The sequence below is a fragment of the Podarcis tiliguerta genome (genome assembly GCF_965153285.1).
Source record: "Podarcis tiliguerta genome assembly, chromosome: 2".
Classification (NCBI taxonomy): domain Eukaryota; kingdom Metazoa; phylum Chordata; class Lepidosauria; order Squamata; family Lacertidae; genus Podarcis; species Podarcis tiliguerta.
In genome coordinates this window covers 119,067,682-119,091,800 of record NC_139535.1, presented here as the reverse complement: position 1 = coordinate 119,091,800, position 24,119 = coordinate 119,067,682, and the positions used below count along the sequence as shown (strand labels likewise).

At 46.7% G+C, this 24,119-nt stretch overlaps 1 protein-coding gene and 1 pseudogene across 5 annotated transcripts in view; one reads left to right on the top strand and one right to left on the bottom strand.

Moving 5' to 3' along the window:
* The window catches only part of PDE1B (phosphodiesterase 1B), a 118,805-nt gene that overhangs the window by 74,557 nt on the left and 20,129 nt on the right, over positions 1-24,119 (bottom strand). The gene's annotated exons all lie outside the window — the stretch shown is intronic.
* On the top strand, positions 998-1,855 carry LOC310671280 (proliferation-associated protein 2G4-like; annotated as a pseudogene). The gene has a single exon. The product of its transcript is annotated as a proliferation-associated protein 2G4-like (transcript).

Genomic DNA, 24,119 nt, shown 5'->3' with positions numbered 1-24,119 from the left:
TGAAAGAGAAGAGTGGAAGTTGGTGAAATGAAGGGTGGCATTTTTGTTCCACTGAACAAAAAATGGAATCCTTGAAACAGAGACTGTGGAGGAGGGAATGGACAGCAGAATCAATGTGCAGAGAACAGTTCACAGTGATCCTTTTGGAAACCCTGTAGGGTGCATTCAACTTACTAGAGCCTAAGGTTCCATATCACAGGGCTACTGCCATCCAGACAGCTCAGTGGAACAAGTGACAGAGGATCTCCCCAGGAGGATTCCCATCACCCATGGAGAAGGGAGAAGAATCTCCACCTGCCCCACAGAAGTACTTCCCATGCTGCTTTCTGGAATGTCCAATCAATTTGCTAATGTTAAAATGCAACATGCAACATGCGGTCTGTCCTTCGCTGCAGCCATTGCTATTCTTCCAGCATTCCAGGTAGCAGTTTGGCAAGTCTGAGCACAGAATGGATGTCTTTAATAGGGTCCCGCTTATTTCCCCAGCACTTTTCTCAGGCACCCAGCAGGTGCATGCTCAGCATGTACTAAATTAGAGGCAAGAAGAGCTGCTTTCATGAGAGGAAATTAGGCTTGAGAGAGAGGCAGGGGGAGGAGGGGAGAACTCAGCAGTTCAGCTGCCAGAGGGGGGTGGGCAGGTCGGCAGGGGGGCAAAGAAAACCAATCAGATGTGCAAAAGGCCTACCAGGGAACACTGCTGAATAAAAAAGGCCTGCAAGTGGATGGACCACTTTCCCCCTCGGCAGTGAAAGAGAGAATGCTCAGCCGGCCGACCGGCATCAGCTCTGCAACATCTTCAGTTAGACCTTCAGGGGTAGGGAACCTCAAGCCCAGGGACCAGATGCAGCCCCTAGGCCTCTCTGTCTGTCTAGCTCTCAGGACGCTCCCCAGCCCCACACACCGGCTCTGCTTTGCCCCATCCTGGAAAGTGTTCTTGATCTCTGGTTGGAGAACACAGAGGCATGTGCAAGTGTGTGCAGAAACTAGACTACTAGGGATGCTGTCACACCAGCTGAAGCAGCATTTGATAGATGGGGAAAAGATTATCATTCAGAACCCCTCAGACTAGCAAAGAAAGGACCATGAAAAAGCAGAATTTGAGGTCCATGAAGTTTACATTATTGATGTTCTCGTCAGCAATGGAGAAGGAAAGGGAAAGGATGCTGGGCAGAGAACTACAATTTACAAAAGGGACCCTTCCAAGCATTGTGGTTTGAAAATGAAAACTTCCCGGGCCTTTATCAGTGAGGTGGAAAGAGGCTTTGATACGATGCCATTCACTCTCAGGGCATTTGAGGATGAAAAGGCAAGGATGGGGGTAGCAGAATATGTTAAACATGAGCTGCTACAGCCTTTTCATGTCCTCTATGAGAAAGAAGCAAAGTTTGTTGCCCAGCTTAAGTTCATGGTGCTTTTAATGCCCAATGATCCCATGAGGATAACTAGCAGACCCTTTGAGCCTGAACTCTACAAATCAGAATTTGAAGTGCAAGATGCAGAACTGAAGGCACTCCTACAGAGCTCAGCAAGCCACTAGCCCCCCCCCCCAAAAAAAAGAAGAAAAAGAAGGCCCCCTAAGAATGCCAAGAACACCACACAGGGGAAACAGCAGAAGAGAATGAGACTGGTGACTGAACAGCTCTGATCGCCTCTGCGTAGCACCTGATTCTTTCTCTCACGTGCCCCAACTCAAAGCAAGAGAAACAAATATCCCTTTATGCCTGATTGTCTCATAGGACCAAATGACAAATAGCCTGACCTTCCCACAGAGTGGGACCAGTTGTGACTGACTTTGCCACTGAGGGAGGAGTCTCTTGGCCACTTCAGATTACCTTTTAAAGTATGAAATAATATAATCAGGAGTAAAAAAACAAAAAAAAAACCAGGCTTCCCCACTCAGGTTTAAACACCCAGGTTTCAGCCCTTATAACTGCAGAGATGAAACCGCAAATATTTCGGCACCAATGGTGAAAAATCACTCTGCACAAGCTCAAATCCACTCTGTTCTGCAGTGTTGCATCACATATATCTTTAAAAGCCCTGTTTAAAGAAAATGAGCTCTGCATCTGTGATATGGTGGCCCCTGGCTCAAAAACAGCCCTGCAGTTCTGACCAAGTGAGCAGCAAGGTCAGGTGAAGTGGAAAAGAAAGGGGCCACCAAACCAACAAGTTTCAAAACCTGACTTTGGGGTTTCTATTTAAGAATTTCATTTGGAGAATCAACATGTCTCATGGCAGTCACTGGGCTGTAGGCTTAAGGAGTCCAAAATAAGACACCACAGACTCCCCTAGAAAGGCCCAGGCACTTCCGATCCCAGCTGGATCCAATCCAAATTCTCCAATTTACTTTTGAGCAGTAACTCATCATGATAGATTGCTACTAATGGCCACTCAATGCATTTAACCCCATGGCCCCAATTACCACCCCCCAGCAGATGTGACCTTTTACTGTAAAAAAATGTGCTCAGCACAGCCTGAAATGGCTTGTTACTCATTGCCAAGCCGGGGCCATTCATCTTTGCTTTTTTAATTCTCTGCACCATCCTTTATTGGGCAAAATATTTCTTTCGAGGCTTAAATGCATTCAGTAGAAATTAGCCCTTTTAAAAAGATTTATTAGGCAATTAGCAAGCTTGGAAAGATAATCATTTAATGTCAAAAGCAGGATTGACTTCCTCTTTTTAAAAGAGGAATCTGGGCAAGGGATACTGAGCTTCTTTTACTGTGGCGAGGGGGCGGGGAGACACCCTCTCCACTTTGTCCTCGGGCAAACAGCACTGGCTTGCAAAATGCATTTTGCATCTTTAAAAGAAAAACCATAGTAATTACCTTGCGGATGGTTCCACCTTCATTTTTCCTGCACAAGTATGAGTGTTTACCAAGATTACTGAGGCCCTTTCTCCTAAGTAAGAGCCCAGCTCCATCACAATTTTCTGCTTCCACCTCCTGGGATTATTATCTTATTACTTTTTATCCTGCCTTTCTTCCAAGACCCTCAGAGCAGCATACACTTATCCTCACAACAAGCCAGCAAAGTAGGTAAATCAAAGAGATGGTGATCATCCCAGAGTCACGGATTATGAGCAAATGGGATTCATAACTCCCAGATCCAAGTAGCAAATCCTAGCACAGGGGTCACCAACCTTTTGGGGCCCACGGGTACATCCGCATCCTGGGAGAAGATGTTGTGAGAACCACACAACTCACCACAACAAAGCACACCCTACAAGCTGGTCTGTAGGCTACAATAGTGTGTTTCTTTCAAGCCTAGTTTGGGGAGGGAGAGAAGTAGGGAGGGGGAGAAGTAGGGAGACCGGGACCCTGTGGGTGTCCAGGAAGTCCTCTGTAGGCACATGTGTGCCCATGGACACATTGCCAACCCCTTTTTGAAGACTACCACATTGGCTCTTGAATGTGTACTTGTCAAGCTGCACAAGACACAAGAGGACTTAAAAGGAAAGCCACTTGATCATTAACCAATACAATGCAGCTGAAACATTCAGTCTCACAGAAAACAGTTCACTGGGCAGTTCACGTGGGCAAGGGTGTCATCTTCTAAGGGCTGCACACCATGTGCCAATGGCCTATACACTTGAAACGGAGCAGCATCACTGCTTCAATTCCTAATTCAAAAAAGGGGGTTGCTGCACAGAGCACTGGCTAGTTGTGCATTATTCAGGGATTTCTGGGTATGTGGACAAATAATACTGCTTTGGAACCAAGAGGATAATGGGGTGAGTTTTCTTCAATAGGTTACAAAACAAGCAGGAGTGCTGTGATGCTGTATAATTATGTTTCACTGCAAGGCTTGGTGTAGGTGGCTTTATCTAGTTGGAGATAAAGTAGAGTAGCTGGGGGGCAAGGATCAAGGTATGTCCCCTGAGTCAAGTGGTAGAGCATGCACTTTGCCTGCAGAAGATCCAAGGCTCAGTTCTTGGCATCTTATCTAGAAAAGATAAGGCAGAGCTCCTGTTAGACCATAACAAGCTAGATCAGGGCTAGGGAAGTTGCGGCCCTCCAGCTCCCACCACCCCTGCCAGCTTGATCTGTGTTGAAGCATGATGGAAGTTGTGGTCCAACAACACCTGGAAGGCCACAGATCCTCTTCCCTGAGCATCACAGGCCAACCGTAGGACACAACATAAGGCAGCTGCATATAGAAAACACTCCTTAAGCAAGCAGATAAATGGCCAAAGGAGATAGAATCCTTTTGTAAAGCACTTTAAATTTTTCTACAATCAAGTGGTATAAAATTTTTATGAAACAAAATAAATAAATAAATAAATAAATAAATAGGGAGAGACCAGGTGGGTTATCAGGAGACAGTGGAAGGTGGGGCTTTGGATAAAGTTATCTCTCACAGAAGCAAGGGAATATAAAGAGGAAGTGTGGCATGGGAAGAAAGATTAATATTAGATAGTTTACAAGGTGACCCCCCCCTCCCAAAGTTGTTGTAAATGCAATTTGTTTCATAAAGATCAGGTAGACAGAACATAGAGTAAAGAACAAAAATAACTTTCTGGCCTTGCATCGCACATTTTAGTGCAAGTATTAAGACACAATAGTGTTCAATTCAGCAAGTATTGCAGAATGTCATGCCACAGTCCACTAAACAAACAGCGAAACCATGGTGGAAGCAATGTGTTTCCGCTCAATCCACTTGAGATTTTGTTTTCAAATTCTAATCTGCTTTGCACATTCGAAATAACAGATAAACACAAAGATCTAAAACAGGTAAAATAAATGGAGAAAGAATAATCTGGTTGGTTGAAGACAGCAAAGAAGGAAGCCGGAACTGTCATCGGCATTCTATCTGCTGTGGAACAAGACAGGGAAGGGAACAGACCAGCTCCCTCCAGGACCTTGGACAGCTCCCAGCGCTCCACTACATGAAAGGCCTGGAAAATCAGCCAGAAAGCAATGGTTGTTCTGCGCTGGAAGCCGGATGCAGGGAAATCAGAATGTGGGAGGACAAGGCAGCAGCATTGTGTGTTTGCATCTGCCAAGGGTGTTTGTACAGGGGGATCACAACCCCGGTTCTGATAAAGATACTGAATGGTCAGCACCTCATTAGTTAACTGCTGTGTGAACATAAAAGAGCCATTAGAGTATGTTGTTGAATTAGTGTTTTCACCGTATTGGAGCCATTTAGATCTCCAACTCCTTCCTTGTCCAATATGTAATTTCCCCCAATTCACATTAACTGACATCAATAACCATGTTACTACCGAAACTAAACAAAAAATACTATGAAGGGTGATTAAAAGCACAGCACAAAACCAGCTGCTTTATTAAAGGCAACATGAGGGATGTTTTCCCTATTTTTCTAACCATCTCGAGTTCAGCTATGCTCCCCCAAATGGAATGTGGGGTTAGAACTCCCAATAAATCTCTGCTGCAGGCAGAAGATCCCAAGTTCAAACCCAGCTGGGAAAGAACCCTGCCCGAAATCCGGCAAAGCTGCTGTGAGTCAGTGCAGACAGTACTGAGCTAGATGGACCAACTCAGTACCCAGTATACAGCAGCTTCCTATGTTTCTAACAGGGAATATGCAGTAGCTTATTGTTCACTTGGCCCCTTGTAAAAGCCTCAAGGGGCAGATCTCGGCTAATCCAGCGTCAGGTCTCATAAGAGCTTTTGCCTGGCTGAGGGAAGCAGGGAGAGAGCCTGAGAATCTGCTTTCCCTGCCAATCTAGGCTCTCATTCCTTGAGGACCCACAGGGCACCTGCCCTCCCGCACGGAATGTGCACACGGAGTGATGGAACACTACTTTCTCAGTCTTACTGAAGCCTGCTGCTTATCATTAAGCCACATGTTCTCTCCTAGCTCTGGTTCCTACCCTGTTCTGCATTCACACAGAGCCCCAGAGCCTCCAGGTGTACAAATCCAAGGCACTGGGCCTGCACAGAAGCTGAGGAACCAGCAAGGATCTGAGGCTCACAGCGCACAAGCACAAAAATTCATTCTTGGCATTGAATTCAGTATTCAGATGACATCAGCTAGTTCGTTCTCTCTTGCTCTCGCTCTCCCATTAAGTTTGGAAGAACCAGGTGGGAAATGTCTGCTGAAATCCCGAAGGTTGCTTTTCACATTACAAAGAAAAGCAAATAAGTTGTGCTTCTGCTTTTTGTGCTCCTGGGATAGATAGTATGCAAAGGCATGCACACTTGCACATATTTTACATGCCCCATGGGGGGGGGAGAGAGAAATTGTGCCAATTTTGCCTCTTACAAGTCACAGAATACAGCTTTTCTAGCCGTTTGTGTTTCCTGAGTGCCACATTCTCCTTTCTTAAGTCTCATGTATAAACACAGCCCAAATTGTAATTGGCAAGGGGGCAAGATATGCATTTAGGAGGAGACCAAGTCTGGACATTCAGGTCATCTCCCAAACCATTAGGAAGCAGCCGTGGGGAAGCCGTGATTTACAGCACATGATTTAAAGCTTAAACCCCCACTCCTCACTTTCTAATTTATTTTTATTAAAATATTTGTAATTCACCTTATGACTAAAATTCTCCAAGGTAGCAAAAACATGAAAAATAATTTTTAAAAGAACACTCCTTTTTTGAGGGGGTGGGACTTATAAAAACTAAATTAGCAGCAACGTTGTTCAAAGCAATAGAATCAAGAAAGAGAAACTCAACACGGCAATCTTTTCCTCTGATCAGTTTCCCCAACATTGCGAGTGAAAAGCAATCTGCAGAAGTATTGGCAGTGGAAACACAGCGAGAAGGTAAAGGGCCCAGGATCCCTCTCCTGTCATGCTGTTTCTCAGCTAAAAATTGCACTCAGCTGTTGCTGCTGATTCTCCACTGCTCACTGCTGACCAGGGCTACACACCTCCTGCAGCAGTTAATCTGAACTTCCCCAAGCTGGCTCTATCCGGGCCAGATCCTCCAGCGACCACTTAAGGCACTGTCCCCGTACTTGGACATGTTCCTCCATCTGCAGCACATATAAAAGGGACAACCTGCATATAAAATGGGCCCCAAAATATTTCCCTAAGCGTCTGCACACAGCTTTGCTCACAGAGCATTTGTGATGGTGCCAGCAGGCGGTTTTCTGCCTTCCACAAACCAGCTGGCCCCAATCCCCTTTGGGTCATGCTGCCATGGTTTCTATTCTTCCAGAGTGGTGGAAGAGAGAACAGAGCACCCATAAAAAAGAACGAAAGAGGCAGCCTAGTGAGAGAAGCGCCAACTTCCCACATCGCCGCTGTTATCTCTAGGATGGGTCAGCACTGAGACCTCACCGAAGGGACTCTTGCGTCTCTCCGAGATGCCAGCATTCCTATGCATTGTGAGCTGATCAAAATTACACAAATGTTACTCAGTACGGAGATTCTGGCTCATGGCTGCTCTCCAACAGTGTGGACTGAGAAGCGGGAGGAGAATGAGAATTTTTCAGTTCATTCTGATAAAAGACATAATGATGAAAGCGAGTACAGTGGTACCTCAGGTTAAGTACTTAATTCATTCCGGAGGTCCTTTCTTAACCTGAAACTGTTCTTAACCTGAAGCACCATTTTCGCTAATGGAGCCTCCTGCTGCCGCCGCCCCACCGCCATGCGATTTCTGTTCTCATCCTGAAGCAAAGTTCTTAACCCGAGGTACCATTTCTGGGTTAGCAGAGTCTGTAACCTGACGCATCTGTAACCTGAAGCATATGTAACCCAAGGTACCACTGTAACTGGAAACATGGCAGAAGGGTACAAGATTATGCACTGTGTGAAAAAGTGGCTTGGGAAACATTTTTCTCCCTCTCTCAAGATACAGTACATGAATCTGGGAACATCCAGTATCCTATGGCAAGACATACAGCGCATAGTTAAACTTTGAAGCACAATCCCACAAGATGTAGTGGTGGCCCCCAACTTGGATGGCTTCAAAAGAGAATCAGACAAATTCATGGCAGATCAAGTTATCCATGGGTAGCAGCCACAATGGCTATGCTGTAACTCCACAGCTGGAGGCAGAACGGCTCCAAATACCAATTGCTGGGAAATCACAAGAGAAGAGAATGCTATTGCTCTTAGATGCTTCTTGCAGGCTCCCCATGGGCATCTGGGAGGACAGGATACAGGACAAGGGGGGACATTGGCCTGATCCAGCCGGGCTCTTCTGATGTTCTTCCGTACCAAGCATTAACTGTTAATTAACATTAACTGTTAGTGATCATAATGCTACAGATTTCTGCAATCTGTGTCCATAGCTCTGCCTGATGTTTTCATTCACTCCATTTCTAACCTACATTTCTTAACTAAAAATGCCAATGTAGCTGTAGGACCAATGAAACACTATCATAGTTCAAGAGAGAGAGAGAGAGAGAGAGAGAACGCTTTCCTATGGCAAAACAAAGCAATCATATCAAAAACACACAGTGCTGCATGAAGGTTATATGGCATTTATTCTAGGCTTATAAATAGCTACGCACTTGATCACTTGTTCTGAGTAAAAAGCCTTCTCCAGGTGATGAAAAAAGACACTTTTGTAAACAAGAAAAGGGGCTGGGTTTTCCTTCCTTTGGGGCCATCAGTGTTCCATAACACTGAACTTATCTGCAAGACTGATGTTTTAATTCACTCCGTTTCTAACCTACATTTCTTAACTAAAAATGCCAATGTAACTGTAGGACTAATGAAACACTATCATAGTTCAAGAGAGAGAAAGAGAACGCTTTCCAATGGCAAAACAAAGCAATCATATAAAAACAGAGTATAAATTCACCCTAACAAACCCCACTCAAGGTGCCACCATCAAGTAGCACCTGCATCTCCACCTTGACTTCACAAGGAGCCCGGCCTCAATTTGCAGATATGTGAGAGCAAGAAGAGATATGGGGTGGAGGGGGCAGCATTTGAAGGCTAGCAGATTTATTGTGGCATAAGTGTTCATGGAATAAAGTCTACTTATTTATTTATTTCCTTGTTTCTTTATTGTATCCCACCTTTCTCCCAAACTGGGATTCAAGGCAGCTTGCAACATTCAAAAATTTCAGTTACAAAATACAGTGGTACCTCGCGTTACAGACGCTTCAGGTTACAGACTTCACTATCCCAGAAATAGTACCTCGGGTTAAGAACTTTGCTTCAAGGTGAGAACAGAAATCGTGTGGCAGTGGTAGGCAGCAGCGGGAGGCCCCATTAGCTAAAGTGGTACCTCAGGTTAAGAACAGTTTCAGGTTAAGAATGGACCTCTGGAACGAATTAAGTACTTAACCCGAGGTACCACTGTACAGAAAAATAAAAAACATTAAAAGCAATAATAAAAATACAACACAACGTATTTACAAGCATCAATTAAAATATTATTTGCCCTGACAGCAGCCCAATGACCAGTATTGTCTGCACATTAATTTCCAAAGACCTGTCATCAGATGCATGATGTGTTAGCCTCAGTTGGCAGGTTTTCTGTATATCTCCATAACTGTGTAATGCATATTCTTAATTTTATTATATTCATATCCCACCTTTCTTCTATCATAGAACTCAATACATACATGTGAGTTTGACTGAGAATGAATATATATGTAGACAGATATACCCACAAGCAATTAACAGTTATTTTTTCTGTGTTTTGTCTATCTATATATCATCTATCATCTATCAACTGTGGATAATATTTCATGCATCTGATGTCGTGGGCTCCAGTCCATGAGAGCTTCTGCTACAATAAATCTGTTCATCTTTTAGGTGCCGCAAGAATTTTTGTGGGTGTGCATTCAGTGCAAAAACTAATACAGCCACCTCCCTGAAATGTTCCAGCACAGAACATGGGAGCAATGTGCTCCTGTGGCTAGCCCCACATGCCAAAGACTCCCTGCAAACATGTGCAAAGTGCATTTTACACACCAATGAATAACTGCAGCCTGCCTAAGCATAGGACCAGGATTAAGAGCAGGATGGAAGTCTGAACTCTTGAGCATTCCTGCCACATTTCTTCCTGGACATTAACCACTCCACCCAGGTGGTGGGCAAAGAAAGAAACATTAACTCAGTGCTCTGAAAACAGGTCAGTGATTTAAAGGGGGTCATACACACAAACCGAGTAATACCTCTGGACAATGGATTTGTATCCAGCACTGTCAATCCAGGTGCACAATGGACTTGTGCAATGGAACTTCCCCTCCTCCAGCCCCCCACAGACATTCAAAACCTGGGAGAGAGGAGAGGAAGGGGAAGGAGGAGCCCCATTTGCACAGCACTGGATACAACACGGTATCTTACATATACAGTGGTAAAGGTAAAGGTACCCCTGCCCGTACGGGCCAGTCGTGTCCGACTCTAGGGTTGTGCGCCCATCTCACTTAAGAGGCCGGGGGCCAGCGCTGTCCGGAGACACTTCCGGGTCACGTGGCCAGCGTGACGAAGCTGCTCTGGCGAACCAGCACCAGCACAGCACACGGAAACACTGTTTACCTTCCCGCTATAAAGCGGTACCTATTTATCTACTTGCACTTAGGGGTGCTTTCGAACTGCTAGGTGGGTAGGGTCTGGGAGCGAACGACGGGAGCGCACCCCGCCGTGGGGATTCGAACTGCCGACCATACGATCGGCAAGTCCTAGGCGCTGAGGTTTTACCCATAGCGCCACCCGCGTCCCTATATACCGTGGTACCTCGGGTTAAGAACTTAATTCATTCTGGAGGTCCATTCTTAACCTGAAACTGTTCTTAACCTGAAGCACCACTTTAGCTAATGGGGCGCCGCACCACCGCCTCCCGATTTCTGTTCTCATCCTGAAGCAAAGTTCTTAACCTGAGGTACTATTTCTGGGTTAGCGGAGTCTGTAACCTGAAGCGTATGTAACCCGAGGTGTATACGAGAGAGAGAGAGAGGAGAATAGACAGCAAGGGGCAAGGTCAAGGTGACATGGTGGCTGGCCTCAGGACTGCAACAACCAAAGTCTCTCGCCTTCCCTTATTACAGATTATATAAATCAGGGATAGACCACCTTTTTTTATTTGCCCTGTGAGGAGCTGGGCACCCAGCAGTGGGCAGAGTTGGAGCCAAGGCTGAGGCAAGGACACCCTCTGCCTTCTCTCTTGCTCTTTCTGCCGCTCTCTGTCCCACTTTTCCCCACAAGGTACCCAGCTGTGACATAAATAATGAAGTCTGTCAAGACAGATTCACCCCCCCCTCCCCTGCCGCAGCTTTTAATTGCAAAATTGCCAAGTTTCTGTATAACCAGCTCTCATCCCTGGGGAAGAACACAACAGAAGCCGAAATAAACTTAATTTTTAAAATGTTACCTTCCCCTCTCTCTCTTCTTCTTGCTACTCTGGATAGGCAGGGTACATATTTAAAGTTAATTGGATAATTAAATATTGTCTCAAATTATCAGCATCAACATTTACAAATGCCAGAGTGGTGTCTTTTTAAAAAAAAATGCAAAAGAAACAATGTTGTTACAAAATGTGTTCCAGTTGTCATTCCCTCTGCTCCTTCTCTTCCAGCTTTGCCTTCTGCTTTGAAAAGATGGTGAGGGAAACGAAATGGTTCTCGCTCTTTCTGCCCCCCCCCCCCCAAATTCCAAAACGAGCTAAATGAGTTTAGAAGCCTCACTTATAATATTCTGTCTCTTCCCTCAAAATATCCTCAGCTGGCAGGTATGTGGGAGGCACTGCACTCATTCTCCGAGTCCCATTAGATCTGTTTTCCCTTTTATAATCAGCTGGATAACATTAGCTTAAAAGCTGGCTGGGATCCAGCACAGCGGAGATAGAGGAGTTAAGAGCAAAGAAAGGTTGGAGCCACAGGTAGCAACTCACATCATTTCATGTCGCTCTACGGGAGCCTTCAACAGGCAGGGTCAAACCTTCTGAAATTGCCTAAAGCAGAAAAGGAGATCCCACTTAGCTGAAGGGGGGGGGGCTGCAGCTCTCAACAAGGGTGTAGTGCTGTTTGCTGGCGCCTGGGTGGGTGAATGCACATGCGCATCAGGCGGGGGGTGCAGGGGGTGAACAGCATCCTCCACACTCACCAAACCCTCACAGCCAAGGGGCGAGTGTACTCTTCACCTTCCACACTCAACTAGCCCTTGCTGCCAGAGCCAGGCAGTGCACAACAGGGATCTCTGCAGGCACCACCTGGTTTGTGAGCCTGGAGCCACAGGGCCCCCCTAGCTCCCCACACTATGGCCCTGGCTGTCCAGACTACAACACCCATCGTCCCTGACCACTGGCCATGCTGAGTGGAACTGATGGGGGCAACAGGCTCCCGACTTCTGTGCTAGCTCTTCTTGAGGCAGGTGGAATAATTCTCCCTCCATCGAGTAGCAGGAAGCAGCTGGGGGCACTGCAGAGAGAAAGCAGGAATGGGGGCACCTTAAGCACCCACCCACCCTTTGCGCACTGCTTCTGCTTGATGAACTGCTTCCTCCATGACCACCTAGTTCCCCTGCCACTTTGGGTCCCCTGCGCTGCGCCTGCAGGCCAACGTGGGGGTTGGCCCCGAGACACAGTGGGAAGTAGGTGCTGGCCAAGGCGCTGCAGTGTGAAATTCTCCAAATGTAAAGCAGGTGGAGCACAAATCAACAGGGGAGGCCCATGCCCATCTCTGCCACTATCAAGTAGGTGGCAGCAGGACATAATAGAGGTGTGTAAGATTATGCATGGTGAGCAGAAGATTATATTTTCTCCCTCTCTCATAATACTAGAACTTGGGGCTGGTCAATGAAGCTGAATATTCAACAATTCAGGACAGACAAAAGAAAAGCACATGGAGCAGTTATCCGGAATTCACTCCCACAAGATGGAGTGATGGCCACCAATATGGATGGTTTTAAAAGGGGGTCAGGTAAATCCATGGAGGATAAAGCCATCAGCAGCTACTGGCCATAACGGCTGGACATTACTTCCTGCGACAGAGACAGCATGCATCTGAGTACGACTTAGGGAAGTTTTTCATGTTTGATCTTTTATTGTATTTTTAATATTTTGATGGAAGCCACCCAGTTGGGGAAGCCCAACCAGATGGGCAGGGTATAATTATAATTATTATTATTATTATTATTATTATTATTATTATTGCTGAGAATCACAAGAGGGGAGAGGGTGTTGCACTCAAGCCCTGCTTTGGGGCTTCCCATAGGCCAATGTGAGAACAGATCGCTAGATGGGGCTTTGTCCTGGTCCAGCAAAGGTTTCCTTATGTTCTTCTCCTACTACTGCCACCCTTGGAGCCTCATTTGGGTCAGGGAACAGAAACACTAATAAATCTCTCACCTCTCATTGAGCACATGGCCCCTACATAAATACTGATTTAATAGTGAAATGCCCGGAAAGAACCACTAAGTAGTGAGAGAAAATACACACAGAGTGATCAATACAGAAGGATAAATATCAGGGTGTATATACATATCAGGGACCCCTGGAAAGGAAATCATCACTATAGGTTCTGTGTACACATTGTGACAAAAGCACTTTCCCTGACTGCACCCATTTTACTTGTCCCATCAAACACATGAGAGTAGAGGAGCCCCGCTGGATCTGACCCAAGGCCCATCCAATCCAGCATCCTGCTCCCACCATGGCCAACCAGATGCCTAGAAGCAGCCTACAAGCAGGACAAGACTACAGCAACACCCTTCCTGCTTGTGATCCCCATCAGAAGGAGAGCACCTCCAACAAGGGAGGCAGAACACAGCTGCCATGACTCGCAACTACCAAGAACCACCGAGCACCAGTCCTTATCTGAACAATGCAGGCTATGTTCCTTTTCAAGTTCATGATGTGCTGCTTTTTCAAAATCTGCCCAGAAAATGAGAACAGCAGACAAATAATCAAGACTACATCACCATCAAGGCACAACTAAAACATAACCATAAGTGCAATAAACTCATTTTGCAAATACCACATTTATATCCACATTGGCAAGCTAACGGAAATGTTAACATTTCCCTGGGTGGATAGTTATCTTCACCAGCTGGAACAGCCTTCTATGTTGCAGCCAGCCAGGGGCCCCACCCTCCTAGGACAGGTGGAAAGGAGCCAGGCACAGGGCAGGTCTTGCCCAACTCACAGCAAAAGGGTCAGAAGGGTCAGAAGCAAGGAAATGGCTTTTAAAAAGCTATGGCTGGAAGCTTAATTTGGTGTTTTGTGTGCCTGGCAGATTCTCAGCATCTCTGGTCAAGGGCACATAGGCTGAATCAGACAGAGTGGGGGTTGGGGGTGAGTGGGAAGTTACTTGTGAGCCTGTTGTCATGGGGCAAATCCTGCCAGCATCCACAAAGTGCAATACTCTGGCAGCTCTGAAGCCCATGTGAGGCACAGGTTTGTTCCACATGTTCCATGACACACAGTGCTCAAGGCTTCGGCTTGCTGCATCTATGGGTTGGACTTAGCACAGGGTATGCAAAACTCTTTACTGTGATTGAAAAGAAAGCAGTGCCTCTGTCATAAGGGCTGCTCTCTTTGCAGAGAGCTTTGTGGAGACGCCAGGAGGATGCAACTTGCTTTAGGGAAACTCATGTTGTACAGACCAGAACATGCATTAGTTTGGATGTGTGCACACTGAAATGGCCTTGGCATGATGTTCCCTTTGCAGACCGCTTCCCATCCAGGCACGACTCACAACCATACATCCTCCTCTTTTAGCAACAGAACAGCAACCAAAGCTTTCATTTCATTTTCTAGGGATGTCTCCATGTCACTTTTCTACACGCCACAATCCAGGCCACAGTGCAGAGGGCTCCAACCTTTTTGAGCCCCGGAGCACACTTGGAAATCTGCTGTGGGCACCACAAAACACTCACTTCACATGGGAAAAACTGGTGATGCTCAGAATCCAGACAAAAGACCTACACCCACCCCACACCAAATAAACAAATGACACAAAGGAAAAAGCAGAAAAAATTCCCACCACCAGACAATCCATAAAAGATTTCCCCCTTTTAAAAAGCCCACAGTTTTTTAGAAATAAAAATAAAATTAGAAGGGTCCAGAAACCTTGGTGGGCATTAAGGATGATATGGTGCCCAAGGATGCCAGGATGCCATGTTGGGCAGCCCAGCCGCAATGTGCCACTGAGCAGAGAACGAGCATCAAGCGAGCAGCCCATGCAATTCTGCGCCAAAGCGGCATTCCCGTCATTAAGTAACCTCGGCAGAACAGCTGTTCCAAGATACCAAGATGTTTAGTTGCACCCAGTTAATAAAACAGATCCATCATTTATAAGCCAGACAGTTAATCGGCTTAATTAAAAAGAAAATCCCTAATGGGCAAGCTGAAAGCCTGGCTCTACAGCCAGAAAGAACACTGGCCTTTTGAGGATATATCTGACAGTCTGTGCTGGGGAGAAGGGGCTGTGTAGACTGAAGGGGATTCAGTGTTTTATCTTGGGTAGCATTGCCCAGTGCCAATTGTAATGCCTGGCGGAAGTTGTTATCTCTCCTTCGCACACTGTGGCAAGGCGCGCTTTTGTGGTGCATAATTGTTCTTTCGCATGGGATTTCTTCAGCTTAAATAAACCCTTGGAAGGCTGTTTTCCACCGCTTCCCTCTCAAGCTCTTCTTGAAGCAGCCTCCTCCATCCTACCTCCACCCCCCACCCCCAGCAGCTTGCCATCTAGCCAGGGAGAACATTGTGAAGGAGGCAAAGGTGTGGGTGGCATGGGGAGATAAGCAGGATCCCTGAACCATTCCAGTCACGGGCCAAGAAAGAAATGAACAAGTGCAAATGTTGGCTGAGGACCAAGAAGTGGGTGGGGAGACTGCCACTAGGTGCTGGAGAATCACAGAGCAGCAGCATAACATTCACCATTCACATACATACATACATGTTCCCTCTCTCTCTCTCTCTCTCTCTCTCTCACACACACACACACACACACACACCTCTTTCCCAGTGAGAGAACTGGAAGTAGCCTCTGGATGAAGCCAAGCCACAGCTGCATAATTTCAATTTCTCTTCTCACTGCCCTGCTGCGCCTGACCACCCCCAGCACAGCCCATTATGAAAATCTCAGGCTCAACAGACAATTTCAGCCTGCTCTTCCTTTGCTCCACAGTTCCAGTCAACTTTGAAATGCAAGATTGACACCCATCTATTGCCACCAAAGCCACACCCCCAAGAAAAGTTTCGCTACCGATTCATCATGTGACGGGGATGTTGCCTTCAAGGGGCTAGATTCAAACTCTTCCCAAACAGCTGCCCCAATCTCTCTGAAAGTGCACTTTCTCCTCTTGTAGTCCAACGCAGCTCTAGCAGAGATGGGAAAGAAGAGGTGAAGCCAAGCAATTAAAAAAAAAAAAGATGCCATTAAAGGTTCTGTGTTTTCCCTAGGGAGGAGCCATAGTTCAGCGGCAGAGCACCTGCTTTGCATACAAACAGTCCCAGGTTCAATCCTGAGCATCACCAATAAGTATTCAACCACAAGTCCATGCTTTCTGTTACAATAAGGCTTAAGACTCAGATAAGAGATGACCCTCAGTTGTTCTAAACAGCTGAGGTGCTCCATGTCCTAAGATTAGATAGCAATGAGCTAAACTCGGAGTTTAGAGAGGTAGTTGTCTATGATTTCGTGGCCAGCTGGCTCTGTTCCAACCACATGCATTTTTCAAGCTGCACCTCCAGGACATCCATCTATGAACAAAAACAGCAAGCCTAGAAAGCAGAAGCCAGAGATGGCTTTGAGCTCCATCATCCTGTTTAGATTTCTAGACAGCAGAACAGCAGAAAAACAGTAGAGTGATAAACGCAGTGTACCGAAATCCGTAAGAATTGACTGAGATTTGCACAAATTCAGAAGCCTGGGTAATTATTTTTTAAAATTCCCTTTGCAGCTAAAGGATTGCAGCACTGGTGTCAAGTGGACTTCTTTGTGGCATAAGTTCCACAGCTGGGGTGCCCCTGCCAATAGAGCCATCTCCTCTGTAGGGGAATGACGTCTCTCTATGAGAAACATAGAAAAGGGCCTCGGTGGAAGATTCAGGCAGGTTGCTATGATGGGAGACAAAGCTGCAGTGGCGTAGCATGGGGGGTGCAGGGGGGGCGGCCGCACCGGGCACAACATCTGGGGGGGCGCTCGCACTCGAGTGCTAAAATCCACAGGTTAGGGGGCACAAATTACTTGCCTTGCCCCAGGTGCTGACAACCCACGCTACGCCACTGCAAAGCTGCCTTGCCTGCAGAAAGTCTTAGGCTCAAGCCTTGCCATCCCCAACTAGGAATCACTCCTGCCTAAAGCCCTGGACAGCCACTACCAGTCAGCCTAGGCAGCACTGTGCTAGACTCAGTATAGCAGATTCAGGTATTTTAGTCCCAAGCATTTCAGGGCTTTAAAAGGCAGGTACAAGCAGCTTAAAGTGAAGAGGCAGCTAATGCAGTTCATCTGGAAGCTGCTTAATGTGTGTCCATCAGGCAGCACCTGTCAGAATTCTGAAAGCTGCATTCTGTACTAATGGAAGCTTCCAAACCATAGTCAAAGGCAGCCGTCAGGTATAATGCAGTAACACAGCCAGAGTGCTTTTCCTTTGGACCACAACAGCGAGGCCGTCTTGTCATCTGGGCAGCCCAGGACTTCCATACACACTGCCCTAGCACCCTGGGAAGGTCAATTCAGTGTTGCTAACACAGCACTTTTACTTCACCCCCAGAGGTGCACTCCATTGTCACTCAAAACAGATGCCAACAGCAAAGAACAACAAAAAAAGCTAAAACTCATGAAAGGCACTTGGTGCCACCAAGGCCACCTGGTCCTCTAGTGACAACCCTGGATTTACGTGTCTCTCCAAGCTGCTAAACTGCTCCCTCGAGGGGACTGCATGCCCTGCACAAGTTGTTACCAGTTCTGCAGACCTGAACCATCCATGGCATACCTGTCTTGTCGGAATTCCATTTCACTTCATCCAGCAGCACCTTACTTGACCTCAGATGACATGCAGAAAATAGAAGTGTCATCAGGAAACCCCTGCAGCACCTCACTCCTGAATCCCAAACAACCTCACCCAGAGGCTTAATACAAATCAGGGGGCACATTCCTTCATGAAAACCTTGGGCGGGAGGGGGGCATGTCCCAATAGTGAGCATGACCAGAGGCAAAAGTGAAGAAGAAGAAGAAGAAGAAGAAGAAGAAGAAGAAGAAGAAGAAGAAGAAGAAGAAGAAGAAGAGGAGGAGGAGGATGATGATTTTGGATTTGATATCCTGCTTTTATCACTACCCGAAGGAGTCTCAAAGCGGCTCACATTCTCCTTTCCCTTCCTCCCCCACAACAAACACTCTGCGAGGTGAGTGGGGCTGAGAGACTGCAAAGAAGTGTGACTGGCCCAAGGTCACCCAGCAGCTGCATGTGAAGGAGCGGAGACGCAAACCCGGTTCCCCAGATTACAAGTCTACCGCTCTTAACCACTACACCACACTGGCTCTCTGAGTGGAGCAATGGATGCGATCCTTGCCTTTCAAGCCATACAGAAGTAAGAACTTTCTACATACACACACCTCTCCATCTTGCATCTGGCAAGCAAGAGGTATCATCACACTTCACTGGCATATTCAAGCCAGGCAAAAGTATCTGAGGAGGGCAGGGAGCAGGATGAGTGAAGGGTATATAGGAAAGGGGTGTGGATTGGGAAGATTCTTAAGGGTCAGACAGAAATAACTGGCCTTTAAGAATTTTGTCCCCATGCCCATTAGGTTTAATTTTTGTTAGTCACTTATCTCACAGTGACCCAAAGCAACGTAGGTTAGAAACAATAGCTATAGATGCTAAAAAGCAGTGGGGATAAGATAGACAGTAATCTGAATGCCAAACAACAAACAATGAAGGGGGTGGGAACACATTCACCCCTCTCTTCAAATAGACTACTCTTGAGTAGTCTTCAAATTAGCCAGGCACGGGGAACATTTTGCACCTGCTTTCAACCACTTGTAGACAAGTCAAGATGCCAGGGTGCAAAGATGGCGCCTGACATCACCATCTGGAGATCCCTGGGTCTGGACTGTTTTCACACACTAATACCTCATCCTGTAGAATTCTATCAGTTATATTTTATCTGCACAATCAGAATGAATTGCTTTTCCTCTGCAGCAGAAGCAGGAGCAGTCACTATTAGGAAAAAGAGGTCAGACTAGGCTGATATATATGTGGACTGTCCCTGGAGCAAGTGACTTTTCCTCTTTAGGTTCTCAAAGCTCTTAACCTAGCTCAAGGTTATTCTCTGAACTAGCCAGATGCTTAACTGATAATCAGTCACAGTCAGTCCATCATTTGGAAAATAAGACTTTAGAGCTGTCTTGCCCAAAAATAGCAACTAGACATTTCATTTTAGCGACTGCAACCTTGATTTAAGGAGTCATTTGGTGCCTAGCTTATATACCTGAGTTTCAAAACTGGTTGTGAGCTTCCAAGGACAGAACTGGAGGCCTTTAGTCTGAATAAGCAAGGAGATTCTTATCAGTACACACCACTGCTGGGCCCACAATGAAGCAGTGCCTGGATGTGGAATGAAGATGGTCATCAGTGGGCATCTCCAGTGACACATTCTGGTTGGCCACCAACAAGTTTGTCCCTTCCACTTCAGCTGGTTCTAGAATTGCACCAGCATGGATAAGAATGGAGAGAACTCTCCTCCTGGCCCAACCACAATACGGGAAGGGGACCACCTGGCATCTGTGCACTACTGCTTTGAACGTCATTCCATTTCCAAGGGGAGGGTTGACTATCTGGGGAAAGGGAACAGTGTTCAGAAGACACACACACACCCTTGCGGTTTCTGATGGCCTTGATGGGCAGGGGGAGGATCAGCTGTCTGGCACAAGGGCATTCAGTGACGGCTGATCCTCTGAGGCTCTGTTTCTGGGAAATGCTGCAAGCACTCACACAGCACTTGGAACTCTTTGCATGAAAAGGATTTTGCTCCTGAGAGTCAAGAAGAACAGAGAGGCGGAGGCGAGGTGGGGGGGGGGGTGAAGCAGCTGCCATCACTTTTAAACTCTGCTCAGAGGTTGCAAGGATGACCTTGCCAAGTCTCTCTCTGATCCCTCGGCATCCAAATTAAAAACCCACTTCAGCCACAAATGATAACAATGTGTTCTGCACACTCCCAGCATTGCAAAGCCACCCTGGGCAAGATGTGCTTTCTGGATGATGCTCAGCCCGTCTAGGCTGGCCAGTGCTGAAAGGTCCAGGAAGACCAGTGGTGTGAGTGAGAGCAGGCACCATCATAAGGGAGAGGTATAGGATGACCACCATAAGCCAGCATGACACAGGAAGTTGCCTTATACCAGGTCAGACCATTGGTCCATCTAGCCCAGCAGCCCCCCACAGTTTCAGGCAGGGGCCTTTACGAACACTGGTGATCTAGGGTCCTTTTAACTGGAGATGCCAGGAACTGAACCTAGGACATTCTGCCTGCAAAGCATGTGCTCTGTTGTGGAACTATGGTCCTAACTTCAAACATCTGGTTCAGGCATAATATTCCAGATCTCAAAACCACGGTTTGGATAGCACCAATGTGCCATGGGCTGCATCCCCTCATCACTTGCATTCTCTGCACCTTTCCACTGTTTGCCATTTTTCAGCATTATATCCACATCTCTGGACCAACTGTGGTCAGTGCTAACCAGGATTGTCCAAAACCATGGTTGACAAAACCCAAATAAATTTGCAGGAAACCTTGGATGATTAAATTTGTATGTAAAGTAGGGGTCATTCAAGACTACAGCACATTCCATGGTTTCAAAATTAGGAACACTGCATTTGAGCCCATCTTTATATATACGTGACAGAGGTTTTGGTGGCCCAGCCAAGTGTGAAGGAAACTCTGAATATGCACAGAGGATGTTTTCTTATTTTGATCCTTTATTAAAGCCTGAGGGTTACTTGTCCTTTCTGGTCAAGTTCCTGCTTGCCACATCTCAGTTGCACTTTTGTACAGTAGGCTAGTTCATTGGCACAAACCTATGCCGTGTTGGTGATGTTCCAGTCTGGCATATCTATCTTGCACAATGGTCCAAATCAACACCTGAAGAGGAGGCACGTGGGAACCAGTTTTCCCAACAGCACCACTTCCATTGCTGGCTTTTTGCATCTGTCTGCCAGACCCCTTCCTATAAAGGTTCCTAAGTTGCAGAAGGGAAAATAAATTTGGGAATCTCTCCCCCCCCACACACACACACAAAGAGTGGTTGAATGGGAAATGGTGCAGGGGGAGTGGAACAAATATAGAAGCCACTCTCAGTATGCTTCTTGATTCCAAGAGTGGGTGTCACGCTGTTGCAAGATATATTCCTGGAAAGCAAAGCAGCAAGCAAATGAAGTAAGTAATGTGATACCCGATGGGCAATGAGAGAAGAGAGGTTTGCAATGTGCTTTGATGATCTGCTTAGGAAAGATAAAAACCACACGTTCTATTGCACTGCAAAAAAGGGGGGGGTTGCAGGGGCTGGTCAAGAAAAGTGATGGGCAAATTGGGCTTTTTATCAGCCAGAACACATCAGAACTCAGTTCTGGCCCCTCTCAGATGGGCGCCATTGTCATTATAAGAGAGCAAGGGCGGCATTCATGGTGAGTTCTGGCACCTCTTTTTCCTGAAAAATAGCAGCGCAAGTACTTATTGGGGTGTTTCAGGTAACTGGAAAGTGTGCCAGAGTAGATGAGGCAATGCATTTCCACAGGGCAGTGTGGAAGGAAGAAAGCAAAAATAAATAAAAAGTGCCTAAAATGACTAATGACTAACATCCCTGAATTGTAATAAGCAGTCCAAGATAAGGTCAGGGGCAGTTAGGCCTGCATTCAGTCCTGCAGTTGGGGACCTCCTCAAGAAGGGTCTCCTGTGCCTGCTTGGGGTGCAGATGGAGACAGGATTCCTGGGGGAGCATGAAGTGCAGCAAACCAGATGACACCACTTGGCAGGACCAGGCAAGGGGTAAAAGGACAGGCTTGGATTGCAGACTTGGCCAGTCCAGGGCTATGGTACCAAAGACTATGCTGAAGCTGTGATTCTGTGGCCAGCGATGGGTGGAAACAGAGAAAGAAAGAGTAAAATATGGCAGCGAGTGCAGAATTCAGCTTCCTGTAAATCTCAGCTTTCATTTTTTTAAAAAATTAAGTCAAGTTTCTAGTCTTAATCATTTCAAAGATACTAATGAATTAACATACATATATACTGCCTTTTATGAAAGTTTATCAAGGTGATTTACAATGAACATCACAAAAATAAAGAAACAGGGAGTCAATAAAAACTTTAACTAAATTTAGAGAACTGCTAGAATGATTGGAAGTTATAAGCCGCACCCCCTGAAATCTCAGAAGACAAAGGAGATTCTGGCAACAGGAAGCAGCTGCAAATACCTTTTTCAAAGTGCAACCAGAGCAGACTGAGGTAATCAATCTTTCACATGGGTGGGGGGAAACATTGTGGGTGTGGCCTCTGAGCAGCAGCTGCCGAGGGCCCATCCTCTTCCGGGGGGGTTGCAAAAGGTGCCACTTTCTCACCCTTGCCCCAGGTACCACCTCCACTGCCTGGCATAACAACCCAAGAGAAAGCACTGCAGCTGCTCAGCTTTCCAAAACTTCCATGGAGATTTAAAAAACAACCAAGCTTTCAAGCACAAAAGGAAAATGAAAATGGCAAAGCACAGAAAAGGTATCAAGGAGCTGTCAAGACCAGCAGCCCAGGAGCAGTGGGAACATCAGAGAATGACAGGGAGAAGCTGAGGGCTTTGGGGAGTGGGAAGAAGACCGGTTAACCAAGGACTGCCAAGGAAAAGTCGGGGTCCTGAATGGCTACGCTGAGCTCACACAGCCAGTTTTGATTTATGGAAATCTGCTTGGAGGGAGAGAGAAAAGGATAAACACTGCAATGCTGCAGACACAAAATGGGCTTTTGATGTGGCTTCCCAGGCGCTGCAGACTGCTGAGATCCAGCCAGCCCACCTAGCTTGCCCCCTTTCCAGTCCTTCACCAGATGGACTCTGTGGGCAGGAAAGCACAGCAGGGAAGGCAGGAATGAGACGCGCTTTCCCTCTGGTGTGCCAAGCAAAGCATTCCCCTTGAGAAGGGAAGCAAACCACCATCACCCCATGCACCCCGTTCAGGAAAGGCACGTTCAGTTTCTTCAAAGCTGGGAACTCCAGCATAGGAGCCTGGCACTGACAGGCCAAGGCACAAGCTGGCCACTGGACTGCTTAAGTCTGGCTCAGTCCGAAAGGCTATTTACAGTGCAAGGAGCACTAAAAAGTCCTCCCTATGCAGTGCGCAAGGAGACATGGAGTGCATTTATCTCACCGTTATGCTTATGCAGGACGCGGGTGGCGCTGTGGTCTAAACCACAGAGCCTCTAGGGCTTGGCGATCGGAAGGTCGGCGGATCAAATCCCCACAATGACGGGGTGAGCTCCCATTGCTCAGTCCCTGCTCCTGCCAACCTAGCAGTTCAAACGCATGTCAAGTTCAAGTAGATAAATAGGTAAACGGCGTTTCCGTGCGCTGCTCTGGTTCTCCAGAAGTGGCTTAGTCATGCTGGCCACATGACCTGGAAGCTGTACGCTGGCTCCCTCGGCCAATAAAGCGAGATGAGTGCCGCAACCCCAGAGTCGTCCGTGACTGGACCTAATGGTCAGGGGTCCCTTTATGCTTATGCAAACAACCTCTCTTGCCTGCTTTACCATGGGACTCAAAATGAGCCAGATTTAAGGGTTTTATCCATCACAGGACTATGCAATGCAGTCCATCAGGAGATGGATCCACACTTGTGGAAAAGAAATTTCTGCCTCCTCTCCTTCCTCTGTGCACCCCTTAAAACTGTTTTGGGGGTTCCTTCAACCTTCTGAAGCAGATTTGGGGAAGAGAGGGAATAAGTTCTGTTGCACCAGTGTAAATCCTTATCCTAACAGAACAAGTGAATTGGATACGAGTTCAGTCTTAGAAGCTTTTTTAAATAATAAAAAAGACAAGAAAAAGAATCCCATTATTTGACCCTGGAACATGTGAAGTTGTAACAGAACTTTTCCATGCATGTACCAAGTGCATTCTGCACCCCCAACCCATGATAGCCAGTGTGGTGGTGTGCTTAGAGTGCTGGAGGTCAGAGTTCAAATCCACACCCAGCCATGAAGCTCACTGGGTGGCCTTGGGCCAGTCACTGCCTCTCCGCCTAACCCACCTCACAGGGCTGTTGT